Source organism: Protopterus annectens, chromosome 6.part1 (genome assembly GCF_019279795.1).
Source record: "Protopterus annectens isolate FY-2018-M chromosome 6.part1, PAN1.0, whole genome shotgun sequence".
NCBI lineage: Eukaryota > Metazoa > Chordata > Ceratodontiformes > Protopteridae > Protopterus > Protopterus annectens.
Genome location: NC_056738.1, coordinates 368,497,319 through 368,518,084, shown reverse-complemented (window position 1 = coordinate 368,518,084; position 20,766 = coordinate 368,497,319). Strand labels below are relative to the sequence as shown.

The window sequence follows — 20,766 nt, the reverse complement described above, 5'->3', positions numbered from 1 at the left end:
ATTCCATAATGCACTGCAATGTTATGCATCACCCAACCTTCTCATGCCCTTTACACTGGACAAAAAGAATGATCATCATCTCTAAGCTAAGGGAGAAAGGAGATTGGGTATTGTTACCAAAGACAGACTCGCTCATCCGTACCTATCATTACAGTACCTGCATAACTTTTGTGTCTAGTATGAAAAAGTCCATCCTTGTGAACCAGTAAAAGAAACAGTGCCAAGCTAACCCTTCTTGGGGTTCTCTGGCATGGGAAAAATATCTCTTATTACTACAGTTCCAAAGCAAGATCTAAACCTGGACACTGTATTTCCAGCTTAGAGTATGTTGCAAAGTTATTCACAGAAAACCGTACAGCCACTGTACAAATATCATTCAATACTGCACTGAAGAAAAATGACTCAGAACTAGCAACTTCTCTAGTAGAATCTGTTCCTAGAATTGGAAGACAGGGACTTGATACCGAGGACAGGGGCTTGAATGCAGTCTCTAAGCTAAGCCTAAGCTTTTGGTTTGAATAAAAAACAAAAGGCTGTGAATCTTTACTAACATCTTTGCTTTTGTCAACACAAAATTTCTACTGTATGTCCATAAAGTGAAGAAGACATTCTCCATGGGTGGAAAAGTTAGGGGGAAAAAAACAGAGAAGATGAATTGATTGACTAAGATTTGATACAGCTGCTATTTGTGTGTACGGCTATTCAATCTCTATATAAAATCAAATACGATGAGTCCACTAAAAGGACCTACAACTCAAATAATATGGCAGCTGAACTAAGAGCCACAATGGAAAGAATTTTCCAGGACAGAAATTTCAATTCAGCCAAAGCTGCAGGTTCAAAGTGTGTGTGTGTGTGTGGGGGGGGTCTTTTTATCAGTGTCTTTAAAAGCAATGCACCTTCCAAAGATTCTCTGCAAACTTTCAAGGAAGTTAGAGATAAAGGATTGACCCAGATGAAATTGCGAAATAGTTGATAAGCTGACTAGGACAAAGTAATAATGAGGTTCAAAATCAACGACGTGACCAAGGAGCTCAAAAACAAAAGGAACTGGAGATCCAAATATCTGGATGTCCACAAAGAGAAGTGGGTCTACTTACTCTTGTAGCTCTTGCAACTGTTAGGCTTCTGAGAAAATTTGATCACTGGAACTTCACTAAATAAAACAAAAGCATTAATGGAAAAAAATGCTGTTAGACATACAGAGTAAAGATTTGGATGGGACATGACAGAGGGGATAGGATCTTAAGTGGATGAAGACGGGGGTGGGTTGTTCTGCAACAAGTGTGTCATCAGAAAGGAAAAACATAACTTGTTTTAAGCCAAAATGGAGCTATAAGAATAACTTCAGATTTGTGTTGTTTTGCCTTCTGAATGTTCATTATCAGAGGAAATGGAGAAAAGGATAGAGGAGCACAGAGAGCTGTTTCTTCACCAAACCATCCCTGAAGCATCCATCTAGTAGGGAGATGAAAGTACAAGTTGCAGCACTTGGCAATGACTGTGCCGGTTAAAAGGCCAAAACAGGGCTTGCAGCAAGGAATCAAAAACTTCCACACAACTTAAGGATTGAGGGACCACTTGTACAACATCTGCAAACAATGACTTGTCTTCTTACAAGTAAACTGACTTCTTCCAGAACATTACTATTAGAAAACAGTCTGATAAAATAGTGCATTCACAATTCCTTAAATCTTTTCAACACAGGGAGTAAAAGTGGGCTACTCCTTGCTTGCTGATTTACCATACTACTACCATAAGTCTCTGAAAAGATGATTACTGCAGTCTGGAGAAGAGAGTCCTGAAATGCTTCTAAAAAAAGGAGTACCCTCATATCCACTACAATGATGCAAAGACTGGCATCAGCAGGGGACTAGACACCTTAAGACAGTTCTCCCTTCATAATATTCCTCCACCTGAGGAAAGAAATGTATGTGCTGACAGTCATCACTGGAGTGAGATGTTGGAATAAACTGTCTTTTAAAAGATTGGGTAGATTATCCACAACTGCAGGCACCTCTTGCAAGCTTTGGAAATGCTGAATTGTTGAGATACTAGATCTGATAACTATGGTCACTGATCTCAAAGTGTCTTCTGCAAAACACTCATGCAGTATCTAGCAAATGTTACCATGGGGACTGCTGCTGTCATCAGTACCAAGCTTCTGAGACAGCGATGGTTAAGTTGAGTAATTAAAAGTTGGAATATCTTGAGCTGGAGAGGCCCAACCTTGTCTTCAGTGGGAGAGGCTCTACACCTTACAATATCCAGTCTGCAACCGATGAACACAAGCAGGTAGGATGATTCCAGCTGAGACTTCAAAAGGTGCATTGTCATTCATACAGTTGGCAACACCTTGATTAGAAATCCCAAGCAAAGATCATCTCTGTTAGTCAGCCAGCAGCTATGAGTTATTCATCTAAGTAAGAGAATATTTTAGCTTACTGTAGCCTCTGGTTGTTGTCTAATAGACATGTATTTTCAGGACACAATGAGGGAAAAGGGGTGCTGTGGTGACACCACAAGGGAAAGTTAAGAACTGGTAGTGGACTGACTTCTACCCAGAAGTTAATACATCTGTTGGACTTCAAGTCAACCTTGATGTGAATGTAGGTGTCTTGAAGGTCCAAACAAAACATAGTCTTCTTTGGATAAGCATGGATGGACAGACTGCACTAAGACTATTTAAAAGGCTTCCTTGGAACGTTTGGAATGGGAATGGCATCCTTTGTTTTCTTGGAAGTATAAAACAACCTTGAGTAATATGCTGACCCTTTCTAGTGTTGTGGTACTCCTTGGATGGCTCATTTTATTAGAAGATTGTTGATCTCTCTTCTTGCTGCTTCTTTTTGATGGGGCAAAAGTTTGGGCAAGGGCAATGATTATGGATGTTAAGAGGGGTGAAGAAGCAGACTGCATACCTTCAGGATATCGTTGCCCTTATCTACCATCCCTTTGTGACTGAATGTCAGACAGGAAGGTTGAGGAACAGATGGCTCCTTACTGCCTTAAATAATTACAGCCGAGTGTGCCTCCAGGCATTCCTGCAGTTAACCCCTACTGACGCCTTTAAGTGTCAAATATTGCTTGTTCATATTTGCATTAATATTTCCAAAACTGTGCTACATACAGGGTGTCAGAAGATTTCATCTTAAAGCACACATGATGGCAAACACAATTCTCTTAATATTTGACCTATGTCTAATGCAGCTAAACAGATATTGAATAGTATTTGTATACTGTTTATTTGTATTGTAATAATTTTCATATTTCTCTAAATATCTCAACATTCAGATAACACAAACATAACTGCATAACCTCATATGAAAGCTCATATCTGTATGAAGAAAATCCTGTTGGCAGCATGTGTCTTGCTTGAATAGTTATGAAGATATCATAAGCTGTTTATACAACATTACAAAATTAATATTCACTGCCTTTATTTTGGCTTACAGTTTAAAGCATCAAACTGAATGAATGCCACCGATATAAATATTAATTTGTCCTGAATAGCTTGCCATTTATAGTTTTCTAGCAACACAATTGTTCCATATATATATCTGTTTGACCTGAAAGGTGATAACTTCATTTTTTAAAGACTCAAGTCACACCCACTGGGAGTTAAAGGTACACACTCAAGAGCTGTACTAGTGGGAATGAGTTAAGACTGGGACAACCCAGCAATGCCTAAGAGATGTTGCTGTCAACCATGAGCCTTGCTGTTGCCCAGAACCTTTTTGCTCTGGGAGACCAACTTTTTCTGAAAGTTACCTTTAAAATTAGGGTTCCTTCCTGTCTGTTCATTTTTCTGCTGTTGTCCACATCAAAACCACATTTGACATTAACTCCTTTGTATCCCTTTGAAAAGGTACTATGGAGGCTGGGATTTTACACCAGGAGTAAAAAGGGTTTTGACCTCTTTTTGCATGTTTTGCATACATGGTTTTTTAGTTCAAGGCCAAAAAAAGGTGGCTTTGTAAATGTCCCCTACATATCGGTAAAGTCATTAAGACACAGTCTTTCCATGGGAAAGGAGCCATAGTACTGAACTGGGAGATATGATGGGGAATCAACGCTTGGCATCCGAGAATCATCAGGAAAGTCAATATGCAACATCTTACAAATATCCTTCAATGAGACCTTTGAGGTAGCAAAACTGAAGAAAAAAAGGAAGAATGACTGTCCATTGATGTCATGGAAGAACACTGCAAATAACCTTGGGTGTTTCTGTCCTGTTGTATAACAAGAAAGAAAGCCAAGGAATCTTGAAAAGGCTGTTCTGTAAGCTGAACTGAAGGAGACAACATGAGTGGCAACTATTATCATGGGGAGACCATTCCAATGTTGCTTCCAAAACTGGTATCTTGATTGACAGCATCTGCATGCTTGAGGCCTTAAAACCCTCAGCACTGACCATTTCAGGTACTGGTCAATATGTTATCAAGCAAATCAAACCAGCGGTTAGATCAAAAGTGGAAACATCAATGCCAATGTCTATGACACTGACATCAATATAACAACCAATGCCAAAAGATCTTCAACCATCAATACTGATAATGCACGGGTCAGTGTCAGCATCCTTGGAACTGGCAACAATAATAAAGAAGTCTGTAAGGAAATTTTGTTAAGACCTTTTCCCTGAAGAAAACACAGAAGAGCTGCTCCTATCCTCCATGTAAGATAGAAGAAAATGCCTCAGACAGCTTCTACGTGGCTCTAACAAGGGGGATGATAAACATTCATCTAGTTCTGAGAAAGACACAAGTGCGTGTCTTCTCGAGGCTGGTCAAGGGCTAAATGTTTGACAACTCCTTGTCAAGTGGAAATACCAAGCTTTATGATTTCTGAAACCTACAAAGGAGGCTCAATTTCAACAATCTGTAAAATGACTTACTGTACCACATAATCCATTTTCCTACTTGAATATATAATAACTGAAGAGAAGTGGGCTTGTAAGGTTTGTGGGTCCTATGGTGCATTCTTTTAGGCAATCCGGGGGTTACTGCAGTCAAGGCGGATGCTACCAGATCCAAGAAAGGAGTGCAGACTTTTACCTCTAAATGAGAATCACGTACCTATATAATTTTAATTTTCCTCTGTTCTACAGAGTATTACACATAAATGTTTGACAAATGAAACACAAAATAGTTATGTGCTCATCACAACGATTCATCCATGTTGTCTGATTTTCATCTGGTTCAACTGTGGGTTGTCAGATCCAATCTCAGCACAGATCCTGGAGCTTCTCAGTTCCAGGTCTCTGACTCCTCCCCTACCTATAATTCCCCTGAACTCCACTTCAGTACCTCAGATGGAGTTTGCCCCCCCAAATTATGTATTATTCCCATATGCAGATACATGAAACATATAAAAACATATAACTTCTGTTCAAATTAACTCCATGTATAACAGAGAAGACAGTCAGGTTAAGGGGGAAATGGAAGCAAGGACTACTCATAGACAGACATTGCCAAAGTCAACTTGGTCACCAGAAACCTATTAGTGACAACATGGAAGAAAGGCAGGAGGGAGGGATGTTGAACAGACAAAAATCAGACAGTAAGAATCTATTGTTATGGTGAGAACATAACTTTTGTATCCGATGTTGTCGAATTTCATCTGATTTAACCTTGGCAGAGATTCCGAAGCATACAGATATGGGTGGCATCACGGAAGGACATTTCCGAGGACGGTGGAGCCAAAGGAGGAACACGATCTAGACTCTTCATCCAGTTTATAATGAGATACAAATGTACATACTGTTGACCAAGTAGCTGCTGCACAAATATCATCAAGAGGGAGCCTACTGGCAAAGGCTGTTAAAGTGGCTATTGCCATTCTGGTGTGAGCTATAGGTTTAGATTGTAAAGACAAGCCAATCTTATTGCAAACTAAGAAAATACACTCAAGTAACCATCTTGACAGAGTCACTTTAGCCACTGCTTTGCCTAGCTTGGGTTTTGAGAATGCCACAAATAACTGGTCTGATTTTCTAAAGGGTTTGGTTCTATGAAGGCAGAATCTCAGCTGATGAATATCCAGCATGTGAAGCACATAGTCACTTTTGTTTGAAAATTTTGGAAAAAAAGGCTGGCAAATGTATTGGCTGTTTCAGATTAGTTTCAGATGCCACTTTAGGAAGGAAAGATGCAGTAGTCCTTACAGAAACTCAGTCTTAGCCACTAGAAAAGTTGTTTTCCAAGACAGGAATTTTAACTACGTTGAAGCTGCCAGTTCAAGGGGAAGACGAGTCAGAACATGCAAAATGATGGTAATACCCCATGAAGGTACCAGGTCTCTGATAGGAGGTCTAAGGAGAAAAGTTCCTTGTAAAAAGGCTTAAGAAATTGTTAGAGAATAGAATTACTGTTCTGGCCAATGTGGAAACCTGTGACAGCTGCCATTTACACTTTGGTGCCATTGTGGAAAAATTCCTACAAGAAGTCTAAAATTGAATGAACTAGAGCACAGAAGGTATCCAAACCTTTGGGCATGACCAAAACAGAGATTTCTTTCCACTTGCTACGATATATATTTGTAGTGGTCTGTTTTTGGGATGCTGAAATGATTTGTACAACCAAAGGGGGATGGTTTGCATCTCTGGCTAATGTCAGAACTGCCAGAATCATGTGGTTAATCTCATTGCCTTCTGGTCTGGAGGAGGCAATCTGGCAGGATGTCTTAGGAAGTTCTGGATGGAGATCCAGTATCCATGGAGGATGTACTAGCAGAGGCCACAAGAATGGAAACAAAGTTTGTCAAAGCCAGAAAGGGACAATGAGGATCACCCTGGCCTTACACATTCTTGCTTTCTGTAAGAACTTGTTCATCATTGGCAAGGGGGAGAAAGCATACAGGAAACTGGAATGCCAGCTGTGGACTACAGCATCCCTTGGTGACTGTCTCTGTGGAGGGATTAGTAACCACTGAATTTGTTGTGTAGGTGAAAAGCAAAAAGGCTGCAGCAAGGTTGGCCCCAGGGACTGAAAATCAAAGTTGTCATTGTTGGATTGACGGACCACTCGTGTGGCATCAGAACAGATCTGTTCAACCTATCCACCAGTACACTGGATGACCCGAGGTTTTGTGCTGCTATAAGAAAGTGTTCAGAAGACATCACTCATTGCCAAATTCACATGACTTCTTGACACGGAGGATAACAGCGAATCCTACCTTGCTTTCTGATCTACCAATCCACTGACATATTGTCCATCTGTACGGATATCACACCCATGGGGAGGAAATCCTGAAATGCCTGCAATGTTAGGAGAACTGCCATAATCTCCACGACACTTATCCAAAGACTGATCTTGGTTTGTGACCAAGCTCCCTGGACTGTGTTCCCTTCAAAAAGCCCCCACCCCACCCTAGAAGAGATAGTCTGTCATCACTATGGCCATAGGGGAGTCCATAAGAAACATATGTCCTTGTGCTACTGACTAAGACATTATCCACCAGGATGTGTGTGTATTACAAACTGAAGCAAGCCGAATCCTGGCATGAGGTGGGTGATAAAATTGGGACCATTGCACTGCTAGGCTCCACTGAAGCACTCGCATGTAACATTTGGCAAAGGGAACTATGAAGATTATGTAAACCCATTAATCCTAGGATATGCAAGATTAATCTTGCTGGCAGAGAGGGATGGTGAAGAACTTGAGTAGTTGTGAGATGCAAAGAGAGTATTCTGCAGTTGGGAAGTTGAGTGTTCTGCAGGTTTGTGTACAGGAGGCATCTGATAAATTCTAATTGGTGAGAAGGCATGAGATGACTTTTGGGAAGACTTGACTGTGATGTCTAGATCTTGCAACAGTTGGAGCAGAAGCTCCCAATGATTAGCCAAATGTTGCTGAAGTAGCAGTCAGGAGCCAGTAGTCTAGGTACGGGAAGACATGGATCCCTCACAGGCGAAAATGCAATGCCATCACTGCCATCACCTTGGTAAACACCCTGGAGGTTGCACTGAGACCAAACAGCAAGGCTATTTATAATTACTGACTTCCATTTGAAAACTGAGAAATCTCTTCAAATGCTTGTATACCCTGATATAGTAATGAGTCCTTGAGATCTATAAAGCACATCCAAACGTCCTTCCTCAGCAGAGGCAAAATGGACTGGTGTGTGACTATCCAGAACTTTGTTACACGTACTGATTCAAATGGCTGAGATCCAGAATGGGCATGTTTTCTTTGGTACTAAGAACCTCAAGTGGACTCCGGATTCTAACTGGTCTTCTGGGACCAACTAGATGAGGTTTTTTTTTTTTTTTTAGTAGCTTGGTGAGACAATGGTATAGAAGTGCCTCTGGAAATTATGCTCAACACCCAGAAATCTGTAGTTATGCTTTACCAGGCTTGTGGGTGCAAAGACAAGCGTCCCTAGACTGCCTCCAGAAAGCAACAGTCGGCAAACCTTCAGGGACGCTGAAAGTGCTTTAAGTTAGAGACCATGAAAGCCTTGCTTTTACAGTCTGCATCTACCTCTCAGGCAGTCAGTTACTGAAACCTTCTCCTCTGCCACAAGGGGGTCTGTTGTCAGGAGTGTCCTTGTATGAGCTCTGTGGCTTCCAAAACCACATCTTTTGAGCCCTTTGATTCCCAGACTAGGATCTCTGGGGAGTGGAGAAGCAAATTCCAACCGCAGAAAGAGTCTTACCATCCTGCTGACTCCTATTCAATTATGTCCTTAACTTTAGGGCCAAATAAGGCAGACCTGCTGAATTAATGAAGGACATCTTAAAGCTTTCCAAAAAATTGCACAGGCGCATCCAGGCATGTTAGTTGATGGTAATCCCAGTGCCTGCTGCTCTAGCCATGCTATCATATGCATTAGAAAGTAGTCACATGACTACGTTACAAGTAGACTGTAGGGTAGAAAGTTGGGATTCCACAGTCTTCTGTACATCCGCAGGCAGAACACCCGAGACAGACTTGGAAATCTCCTTGGTCAAGTCTTTCTGAAACCTGGTGACATGGGCCAAGTAGTTCAGTGCTTGAAGTGCGAAAGTCACTGAAGTGTACGTCTGTTTCCCTAAGAGGTCCATGGCCTTAGATTCCCTGTTAGGGGGATGAACAGACGATCTTTCTTCTCGTAGCTCCTTCTTTGTGGCAACAGCTACTACCACGGTGTCCATGGGTGAACCTTTGGTCCAATGTCTGCAATCTGCTGGTGGTGCTACGATTTTATCCAATTTCTTAGAGTAGGCTCCACCACGTCAGGATCCTTCCATGCCCGTTCAGCTACCAAATCAATGAGTGGATAAAAAGAGATTACTACCTACGACAAAGATGAGCTGGCTCCAAAGACTTCCAGGAACACAGACTTGTAAGGAGGATTATCTGTATTACATCCACCTCTCTGCTTCATCTATTCAAGGATTTCGCCAAAACTGACATCTTCAGAGGGGGATCTAGGGGAAACTTCACCTTCATCCAATCCCATGTCGTTGGTGATGGACCCTGGAAAGCAGTCTAAGTGCTTCTGTTTGCACATCTGCTTTCTATGAACTGATTCCAGTGGATGGTCCAAAGATTCTGACTCAGACTGGGAGATAATGTAGCAAGCAGCTTGTGAAGTCTGTGGAGCCGATTGTCTCAGTCTAACTGGAACGTGGGAAGTAGAAGAGTCCTGTCGGGGTTTTGGATGCATCCGAACTGGATGGAACAGGATAGCATCTGCAGTCATAACAAATGGGTTGTCCTGTCGCCAGGCAGCAAAGGCATCAGCGGCGCCATTTTCCTCAGTGTTTCTTGCCCCAGATGCCAGTTGCCCTCTTGGAAAGCTAAATTTTGGATAAATGCCAATGTTTCCAAAAAGTAGAAGGCAAACACAAAACAAGGATGCATCTGCAGTCATAACAAATGGGTAGAATACCATAGCCAAACTAGGGAAGAGGAAGAAGAATTATGCCGCCTCAATAATGTCCTGCTGTGGTAGTGGCTGTAGCCCTTGTAGAGTGAGATAGGCTACTAAAAGCTGGTCAGTTTTTGTTACCTTTGGTTCTGTCCAGGTAGTAGCGTAACTGTCTATGTACATCCAAGGTATGCAGCAGTCTTAGACACTCTGGATACCACCTTAGGCATAAATGTAGGATTAGTTCTCATGGACACTCTATCTGTTCAAATGGAGGAGTGTCAATTTTTCTAGCACAAAGTTCAAGTCCGATTCCTCTGAGGAACTGCCTGAGTAGAGTGAGAAGAAGACAGAAAGAAATGATGCATGCATGTATCTGGATGGAGGAACAGGCCAGTATGGAGAGAAGCTGCCAAGTACTCTCCAGGATGATGTAAATATCTACTCGACACATTCTTTTCCTCTTTCAGTACTCCAAATGACAAACCTTTGGATAAGTCTGCTAGTTGCTGTTATGTGATGTAGGTTTGTGGCATTCCCCCATTTTTCTTTGTGATGGAGCATCGAGGTAAGTTCTGCTTAACATGTCTGCTAGTTCCAAAGGTCCAGAGTCATTCTGCATAGGGGGTGAAAATGTGCTCCCTGTGGAGGGTTTGTTGATGTACCACATGACTGTGGTGTTGTCTGTCCTTATAATTAAATGGCCTTGCAGCTGGTCTGGAGTCCATAAGTTGTGAAGGCAAAGCTGGGTTTGACTGGCATGCTTGAGCCCACCATAGGAACTCTTGTTCAGGCATGGGATTAGTGGGATCGTTTTCTAAGCTGTGCCTGTGTTGAGACCATAAATTCTTTAGGTACCAAGTTGTTCTTTTTTTGCAGTTTAGAATGCCATCTTTTTTACTGTGTCCAATTTTGTCCTTGACTGTGTCAGGGCTTGTAGTAAGCAAAAATGACTCTTTGTAAGTCTTTGTCAGCTGCTTTTTGTTGTCCGGGCTTGTAGCAGGTGGTCCCAGGTATATAAATAAATTTTTCCCTGTAGCCTGCAATGAAATTTATTGATGCCAGGCATTTTGTGAATACTCTGGGGAGTAGTAGATAAGCCAAAGGCAATGCTGAGAATTTGATAATGCCTGATCCTGCAAGCCTTGATCTAGAGTTAGAGTTTACCCAACAACTTGCCCAGCATGGAAGAAGTTGCTGTGTAGTCAGCATTTTTTTTTTTGGGACAATGATGAATGTGTTAAGACGGACAGGTCGAGAATAGGTGCTTTCTGTTTTTTGATTTGGAGGGTTTGGCATTCCTCTTTTTTACTGGTAAGGTGTGGAAGTGAAACTGTAGCCCTGGGTCTATGGTTTGCAAAGAAAATAAGGCTAACTTTCTAAAGGTGCTGCTGTTGTTTGTTCCTGTAGGCGGTGTCAGAGCCAAGTCACTGTGATTGTCTTGTTGCTGTGCCTCATTGCCTGCCCTGCCACTTCCCTCTCTGGATTGATTTCCTCCTCTTCTGATTTCTCCTCTGCCTCTCTGCCTTCTCCTCTCTTGGATCTTGGGAGGAGTCTTTTTTTGATCCTTCTTCCTGGTGAGGGCTTTTGGGGTTTTGGGGTTGAACCTGTAAGAAATCTTTAACTGTTTGTACAGATTTTTGTTCATTTCCATTTCTCTCATGAGCAGGAATAGAGGAGTACTAAATATATCATCATATTAGCTAGCTTATATTCACATAACAGTTAACATCTATCCCTCACCATTTGTTCCTTTCAACCATGCATGCTTATAACTGTGCCAGTCATGTTTCGATCTAAATGATGAAGCTCCAGTTTTAAAGAGCCCACATTTAAAGAATGGTTACTCACCCGCTGAATGTTATTCACCATTTCTAAAACATATTTCTCATCAGAAGACATCAGGAGGAGTTTCTTAGTTAACTGATAGCATAAAACTCTTGTATTGGGATCATATGAAACTGACAGTTCAAAGCTCTAGCTAAGAGAGAGTAGAGGTGTAAACTTTTTCCTCCATCTCCTAAGGACCTGGATTCGGCCTGGGAGATAGTCTCAGGATCTCAGTGGGGCTGGTTGGTGATGAGTGTCTGATGCCTGGTACCCTGTAAAAACCTTGGTTTGGCAGGGGGCTGGAGGTAAAGTATCAGGAGCGTGCAAACATCATTAAATGCATCATCCACAACAGGCAGAACAGCTGGATGTCTGTAATGTCTGAGTCATCCCAAGAATCATCAGAGGGATGAGATCTCTGCCAGGAGTAAGCATTTGTGAACTGGAACTGGGCCTGTGTGAGGGAAGGGATCCTCTGATAATCACTAGGAACCACATTAGTAGGCAAAGAAGGACATCCACCTTATCCCTCAGTCTGGAAAGGACCCTCCCCTCAAAAGCCTCGAAGGCAGATGACACTATCGGCCCCATCGGACCCCTCCTGTCTCCCAACAGCACATAAGTATCTGAATTGAGAGGTCTTGACCTAAAGACTAACCTTTGTGCCAAGCTGTCAGCAGCAGACGGGAAGAGACTGCACTGACAGCTTCAGTGTCAAACCTTTCCATCAGAAACACTGCATAGATGCATCAGCTTCAAGTCTCCTCCACATCTGAACAACTCTGAGCACAACTAGGAAGGGCACCTGCTGGAGTCAAAGTAACCTGTACTAAAGGCTCTGGCAAAGACACTCTGGTTCAAACAGGATCCAAGATAGCTGGGTCTGAGGGATGGACCAGGCCTGTATAAAAAACAGTACGAGGGATAGAAAGACCAGTACTCGAAACACTCCCAGAGGACAGTACTGAGATAACACCAAGCTGAATCTGCATTCTGAGGAAATTCCTCATCATCCTGCAGACATCCAGTTTGGTCACACTTCTAGCTGACTGGGAAGATGACACCACTGAAGACTGCCTAGAGTACCTCCTCTCCTACAGGATCAGCGAGTGCAGTCTGGGTCTCACCAAGTCTGGGGAAACTAAATGCTGAGGAAGAGATGGACAAACCTGAAGAACTAATGGTACTGAACATCTAGGAATCTTTGGATCAGAAACAGATGCAAGTGTCAGATCCTATGATCTCTTATGGGACTTGCCCGATTCCAATTTCTCTTTTTCTTTAGATTTTTCTCTACCCTGTTGTCTGTCTTTCTTGACTACTTTGTCTTTCTCACTTTCCTTCTGTTTGCCCTTAGCTTTCTTGTCCTTCCCAGTGGGGAAAAAAATAGTAGTAGTACATGGCACAGCAGTCCTTGTCTGAGGGAGAAGACAACCCTTTATAAACAACTTTACCCTCCAGGTTTGAAGAGCCATGGAGCTAAAGGATGAGCAATCCCGACAGAGAGTGTTGAGATGGACAGTGCCCAAGCAATAAATACATAAAGGATACGAGCAATAAATGCATAAAGGATACGGATCCCGTGGAGGGAGCTTGTGCCCACACTCTGTACACTTTTTAAACCCTTGCCAATCAGCCATGATTCAGTGCCAAGGCACTGTTGTTTACTAGGACTAACTATTAAACTTTTTCTATCTATGGAAAACACACACTATAAACTAATCACACAGCTAAAGTAACCCTATGCCAAGACACTGACGTTAAACACACCTATAACAAAGAATAAGAAGTTATGTACCTACCATAACGTTCCATGTTAGTTGTCTTCATCTCGCCTTCTTTCTTGCTGGATGGGTTTGGAGCCGATCCTTGGCTCCGACTCGGCCTTTAACTAAAGCTCGAGAGCTATTTACCGGCTCAAGGCCTCCCCTTATCCCACAATGCTAGGCGTCAGATATCCAGATCTCGTTTGGAAGAGCTAACACCATGGAAAAAAACTCACTAGTTCCCACTAAAGGTTTACCTACAGTGCTACAAGCAGAGGAGGACATAACCTAAAAACAAGGTCAACCGTAGGAAGAAGGCCTCAAAAGGGAATTCTTCTCGGTCCTAACCAGGCTAGGGGGATGGAGGGTGGGACGCAAGAAAGAAGGCGAGATGAAGACAACTAACATGGAACGTTATGGTAGGTACATAACTTCTTAATGTTAAGTTGTCTATCTCGCCTTCATTCTTGCTGGATGGGACAGCGTCCCTACCACCTTAGCCCTGGGTGGCTCATCGAAACAGACACTTGAGCACAGTGGAACAAAATCACCTCGACTCCTGGAGGCCATACCCAACTTGTAATGCGAAATGAAGGTATGAGGAGTGGCCCATGTTGCTGCAGCACAAATAGATTCCATTGGAAGTCTAGCCTGAAAAGCTACCGACGTAGCCAATGCTCTGGTGGAATGAGCTTTTGGTTTTAAAGGAAGTTCTTTATGTCTCAGTTGGTAGATCAAGGTAATAATAGAGGCCAGCCATCTGGACAAGGTTACTTTAGAAACTGGCAGGCCCTGCTTCCCCTCAGCATAGAACAGGAAGAGTTGATCTGATTTTCTTGACTGTTTTGTCCTATCCAAATAAAAACGTAACCGTCTGTGAACGTCCGAATAATGTAAGTTTTGTTCAGCTCTGTTAGAATAATTAGGGAAAAAGACAGGAAGATCAATAGCCTGACTGAGATTTGTCTCTGAGGGTATTTTAGGTAAAAAGGAAGGATTAGTCCTGAGTGAAACTCTATCTTTGTGAAAAATAAGATATGGAGGACGAACACAAAGGGCTTGAAGTTCCGATACTCTTCTGGCAGAGGTGATGGCTACTAAGAAGAGAGTCTTCCAGGAGAGTAACTTTAAGGAACAAGAAGCTGCAGGTTCAAAAGGAGGGAGAATCAATGAATATTGTTAATATCAAGTTCAAATCCCACGGAGGGGGGGGGGGTCTTTAACCGGGGGTCTAAGTAAAATAGTCCCTTTAAGAAAGGCCTTACAAAGTTTGGGGGACATGATACTGGACTCTGAAAGGCTAATGTGAAAATTTGCGATGGCAGCCAATTGGACCCTAATGGTGGCAGCTGAGGAACCTGCTCGAAAAAGTTCCGCCAAAAAATCTAAAACATTATGGACAGGGGCTGTAAAGGGGTCTATTTTTCTAGCCTCTGCCCAGAAAGAAAAACGTTTCCACTTACTAGCATAAGTCTTTCTAGTAGAAAGTTTGTGCAAAGAAAGTATGATTTCGCGCATTGGCTGAGAAACATGTGGAAGCCTGGCTAAGTTTGGAAGTGGAGCAACCAAGCTGTGAGGTTGAGAGAGTGAAGGGATTGGTGCAGCCTGCCCGACTGATGGATCAAGAGGTCTGGCACTGGGTCCAGATTCCAGGGCTGCTCCAGCAGATGACGATGCAGGAATGGGAACCAAATCTGTTGAGGCCAGTAAGGAGCAATGAGGATCATCCTGGATCCCAAAGCGGTCGCTTTCTGAATCAGTTGTGGAATTAAGGAAATAGGAGGGAATGCATAGAGGAGACCCCGGGGCCAATCGTGAACTAGAGCGTCTCTGGGGGAATGGCCTGGTAGGGGGAAGAGAGTGAAGAAGTCTCTGCACTTGCTGTTGAGAGGGGTTGCAAAAAGGTCGCAGCAAGGTAGACCCCATCTGCGGAATATTTTGTCCGCTACTAACTGATTTAGAGACCACTCGTGAGGCATAAGGATTGCTCTGCTTAGCCTGTCCGCTATGACGTTGGACTTCCTGGGGATGTGCACTGCTATCAGAAACTGTTGAGAGGAGATCGCCCACTGCCAGAGTCTGAGTGCTTCTCGACATAAGGGACAGGACCTGGTTCCGCCCTGCTTGTTGACGTACCACACTACCGACATATTGTCCGTCTGAACTGCAATAGTCCCGGTAGGTAGAGAGTCCTGAAGAGCTTGCAATGCTAAAAGTACTGCTCTCATCTCCAAGACGTTTATGTGCAGATGGTACTCTAGGGATTGCCAAGTGTCCTGGACAGTCGTGCCCTGAAAATGCCCCCTCCACCCGATCAGGGAGGCATCCGTTGTCACCGTGGCAACCGGAGGAAGAAGTACAAATGGTCTGCCCTGAAAAACTTGAGGGGAGACCATCCACTAAGAAAGGTGGTCTTTGCATGATTGGGTGATTATTATGTTGTGAGACATCGGAAGCTGTTGAAAAGACCATTGGGTAAAAAGCATCCATTGAAGAAGCCACATGTGAAAATGAGCCAGAGGAAGTAATGTGATTGCTGCTGCCATGAGACCCAAGGTTTTCAGTACAAATCTGGCTTGAATTCCCTTGCATTGTAGTAACGTTTGAACATGTCGGCAAATGTCTAATACTCTAATGGAAGTTTTGCCGACAGTTCTTTTGTGTTTAATATGGCACCTATAAAGGTTATAGATTGACAAGGTGACAACGCAGACTTTTCGAAGTTTATAGAGATACCTAGCTCGGAGCAAGTTTGGATGGTATAATCCCTGGCTCGGTTTAGCTGATGCCTGGTGAAAGCAGTTAGGAGCCAGTTGTCTAGATATGGAAACACCTGGAATCCTTGCCGTCTCAGGTGAGCCGTGACCACTGCCATGCATTTGGTGAACACCCTGGGGGCTGTGGTGAGACCAAAGGGCAGGGCTCTGAATTGATAGTGACTGGCTCCCAGCCGGAAGCGGAGAAACCTCCTGGAGTGTCTGTTCATTCTGATATGGTAGTACGCATCCTGAAGGTCTATGGAGCACATCCAAACGTCCGGACCCAAAAAGGGTAGAATGGACTGAAGCGTGACCATCCGGAACTTCGTTCTTTGAACAAATTTGTTTAACCTGCTGAGATCCAAAATGGGTCTCCAGTCCCCTGTTTTCTTTGGTAACAAAAAGAACTGGGAGTAAATCCCGGATCCTTGCTGGTCTGCTGGGAACTGGCTGGATGGCTCTTTTTATTAGCAGTTTTGAAATTTCTAGTACTGCTTGTTCCCTTAGACCGGGTGGAACATCTGGACAGGGACCTGTTTGTTTGCATGGCGGTGTGGAAAAAGGGGATTTCGTAACTCTCGGATACGATAGACTGTACCCATTTGTCTTGTGTGAGGAGTCGCCAGGCTTCTGGGTACAGTGACAATCTTCCCCCGACTGCCACCAATAGTGGACAGTCGGGCAGCCCCTCAGGGGTGCTGAAAGGGTTTGTCAGGAAAGGATTCCCTGCTACCCTGATTTTGCAGACCCCCTCTGCCCCTCGGGCGGCGTCTGTTGTTGTTCCCTCCTCTGCCCCTGGAGGGAAACTCGCCACGTGTGTCAGGCACGACTCCTTGGGGTTTACAAAACCACATTTTTCCACTCTTCTGACCTTTAGGGTATGGTCTAGAAGGAGTAGAAAAACGGACTCCCACGGCAGAGAGAGTCTTGCCTTCCTGCTCACACCTGGTAAGGGTATCCTTCACCTGTGGTCCAAACAAAGCCGAACCATCGAAGGGAGTATTGGTGAAGGACGCCTTAAAGGGGTCAGCAACGTTACATAACCACATCCAGGCATGTCTTCTCAAAGCCACGCCTGCGGCCCTACTCGCCCCATCGGCTGCATAAGAAACGAGCCACATGGAGGAGTTGACTATAGAATTAAGGACCGCCAGCTGGGAGTTAATCTTTTCCTGAGACCCTGCAGCAGATGGATCCTGAAGGGTATCACCCAGTTCCTTAAGGAGATCTCTTTGAAGGCGGGTGAAATGGCATAAATAGTTCAGCGACCGCATGGAAAAGGTCGCTGAAGAGAACATCCGCTTCCCATACCTGTCCATTGTCCTAGATTCTTTATTAGGTGGATGGACAGGCACTGAAGGGTCAGCCAACTCCTTCTTAGTGGCTGCTGCAACCACCATGGCATCAACAGGGACACCCTTTGTAAGAAACTGTTTGTCGGATGGGGCTGTAATGAATTTTGTGGGCCTGCGGGGAGTTGGTTCCACTGTGTCCGGGGCTGTCCACACCTTCTGAGCCACTACTTCCATGAGCGGGTCGAAAGGTGGAGACACCCAGGAGGTGGAAGAGCGAGAACCAAATGCGTCCAGATACACCGACTCATCCTCGGAAGGGTTGAGGGCGGTCCAGTTCCCCCACTGCATAATGATCTCAAGGATTTCTGAGAAGGAGACATCCTCAAAGGGGGACCTTGGGGACCCTTCCGAATCCTCCAAGTCGGTGTCAGAGGTGACTGACTCGGAGGAGTCAACATGCTTCCTCTTACATTTTCTCTTCCGAGGGGACTCCTCTGAGAAATCAGGGGAGGCCTCTTAAGAGGAAGATACACCCAATGGGGCTACCTGGAGTGCTTGTTCTCCACGCTTGGGGTCAGGAGGGTGGACAGAGACCGACGCAGACACCATAGGGGGAGGAGCCAAAGGGGTCGATCACGGAGCCGACACCGGAGTAAGCACACTCCTCATGACATCAAAGGTGCCCCTATCAGGCAGAGAAGAGGGTCCCCGCTCCGAAGAGACGTGAACCCCTCCCAGCACCGAGAGGGACGGTTCCGAGGCCGATGGGGCTGAGCTCACCTGTGCCGAGGCCTCGAGAGGGAGAACGGGGTCAGACAAGGGTCTGATGCCACTCGCCTCCTCGGAGCCGATGAGGGAGTCTCGGTGCCCGGATCCCTCCAAGGACTGAACCAATGAAGAGATCAAAGCCGACGAAGGAGACGAAAGGTGGGGTATCGGCTCCGACGTTCCGACGATTTGAGCCCCAACAAGTTCCGGCTCCGAACATGGTAATAGAGTCGGAGTAGGAACTATTGAAGAAACAGGGATAGCCACAGTCTGTTGAGAAGGGCTAGTCAACATTTTGGCCAGTGCCTGCGACTTAAGGAGCCTACTGACCACCCACTCTAAGTCATGGTCAGATAGCCTGGAGGACCGAGAGGAATGGGATCTATGGCTCCGCTCCGATTGTAGTAATGGGGACCTGGGAGCCGAGCGAACGGACTCTAAAGAGAGAGATCTCAAACGCTTTCGGCTCAGAGAAGGCTCCGATAGCAAAGTCGTAGCCGACTGAGGTCTCGAAGTGTCAGTTCCGGCCGGAACCGACGAGGAGGCAGGAGCTTCGCTCGGCGTCGACTCCGAACAGGGAGCAGACGGTTTGGCGGGCTTTAAGGATTTCCCCGACGAAGACTTGGCCGGGGATCCTTCTGGCTTTAACAAGCCTCTCAAAATGAGTTTATTCCTACACTCCTGCAGGACTCTCGGACTGAAAGCATGACAGACCGAACAAGAGTCCTGCAGGTGTAGGGGGCCCAAACAATAAACACAAGAAGTGTGACTGTCTATCAGAGACATCTTCTGACAGCATGAGTCACACTTCTTGAAACCTGAAACCTTGGTATCTTTAGACATGATAAGGAGATACCAAGGGAAGTTTAACTAGTGCTTAAAACACTATACACAGACACACACGCACTAGAACTAACAATACAATTACCACTATAACTACACAGTTATGACTAACAACAAATTAACACAACAAAATTATATATATATATATATATATATATATATATATATATATATATATATATATATATATATATATATGTATATAGAATACAAAAAAGACAGGCCTAACCACTACCCCAAAAAGGGGGGGGGGGGGAGAGAAAAACTCTGTAACAACAGAAAAAAGGAGATCCTAGGTGGGGTCTAAAGGGGTAACACGATCTAATAAAACTAATAGAGAATAATATCTAAAAATAATAACTCTGACTGTAAAACAGTATTAAAATAATTATACGACCTGGAGCCGGTAAAAAACGCAACCTCGTAGCTGTAGCGGCAAACGAGATCTGGGTATCTGACGCCTAGCTTTGTGGGATAAGGGGAGGCCTCGAACCGGTAAACAGCTCTCGAGCTTTAGTAAAAGGCCGAGTCGGAGCCAAGGATCGGCTCCGAACCCATCCAGCAAGAATGAAGACAAGATAGACAACTTAACATTAAACAGTTATCTAAGCACACTATAAACAGTCTTGTTCTAACCAATTTTAAACCTACAAATCTAAGTAACAATCCTAAGATTAACTATATTAAACTAAATGGTAGGACAGAGAGAACTTCTCTTGGTAGAGGATGTGAAGGAAAATGGTGAAAAGGAAAAAATAATGCACTGAAAAGTATATAGTTCGCAGAAGTCCTCACAAACGTGACCCAATACTTCAGGAGACAAATGAGATTTGAGGTATTGAAATGGAGTTCAAGGAATTAATGGTAGGGGAGGAGTCAGAGCCGTGGTACCGAGAAGCTTCAGGATCAGTGTTGCAGCTGGATCTGACAACCCACAGTTGAATCAAACACAAATAGACAACAACGGATCAGTGTGCCTTTCCCAAAACAAATTAAATAGCTTAAAGTTTACCTTGATGCATAATTTTACTCCAACTGATAACATTTCTTGACACCCTGCTCAGGGAAGATAGAATAAAGGCAAACATCCCAGTAGCAGTAATATTAAAATATAAAAATGTGTTACTTCAAAAGAGAAATGGGAGACAAGGAATGCCTAAGTGATACAGGATCTACCATACTTGTAAACAAACTAAAACAACAGGCAAAATGGCTTAAGGTGAGGGAAAAGGATGAAGGAAAAAATCCAATTGAAGGGCTAATGTTGTTTAAACTACAGCCAGAAGATAGGAATAAGATTCTTAGAATAAAAATATCATTACTCAAGATTTCAGGAAAAATTTTCAGTCAAAACAGATAACTATCAAACAGCAACAGAGATCTGGAGAGGTCTGGCACTACAGTTATTTAAGGGGGACAGCAGGGACAGACAAGACTAAGAAAGTTTTGTTTGTCGAGCTGTACTAATGCCTACTATCATTAGTCCTGCTGCTACAGAGGCTAGACCTCCTCATACCATATTCTCTTTTTAATCCTTGCTACATTCTAGTGTTTCACACTATCTTTCCATTACTCTCTCCATTTAATGGCTTGTTAAATTTCCAAGCAGCAGCAGTAACATGTTCTGACATGACAATGCAGTTGTTTCATAGT

The 20,766-nt window shown here is 43.9% G+C and overlaps 1 protein-coding gene across 1 annotated transcript in view; it reads right to left on the bottom strand.

Moving 5' to 3' along the window:
- FRMD8 (FERM domain containing 8) overlaps positions 1–20,766 on the bottom strand; it is a 1,254,366-nt gene that overhangs the window by 792,793 nt on the left and 440,807 nt on the right. The gene's annotated exons all lie outside the window — the stretch shown is intronic.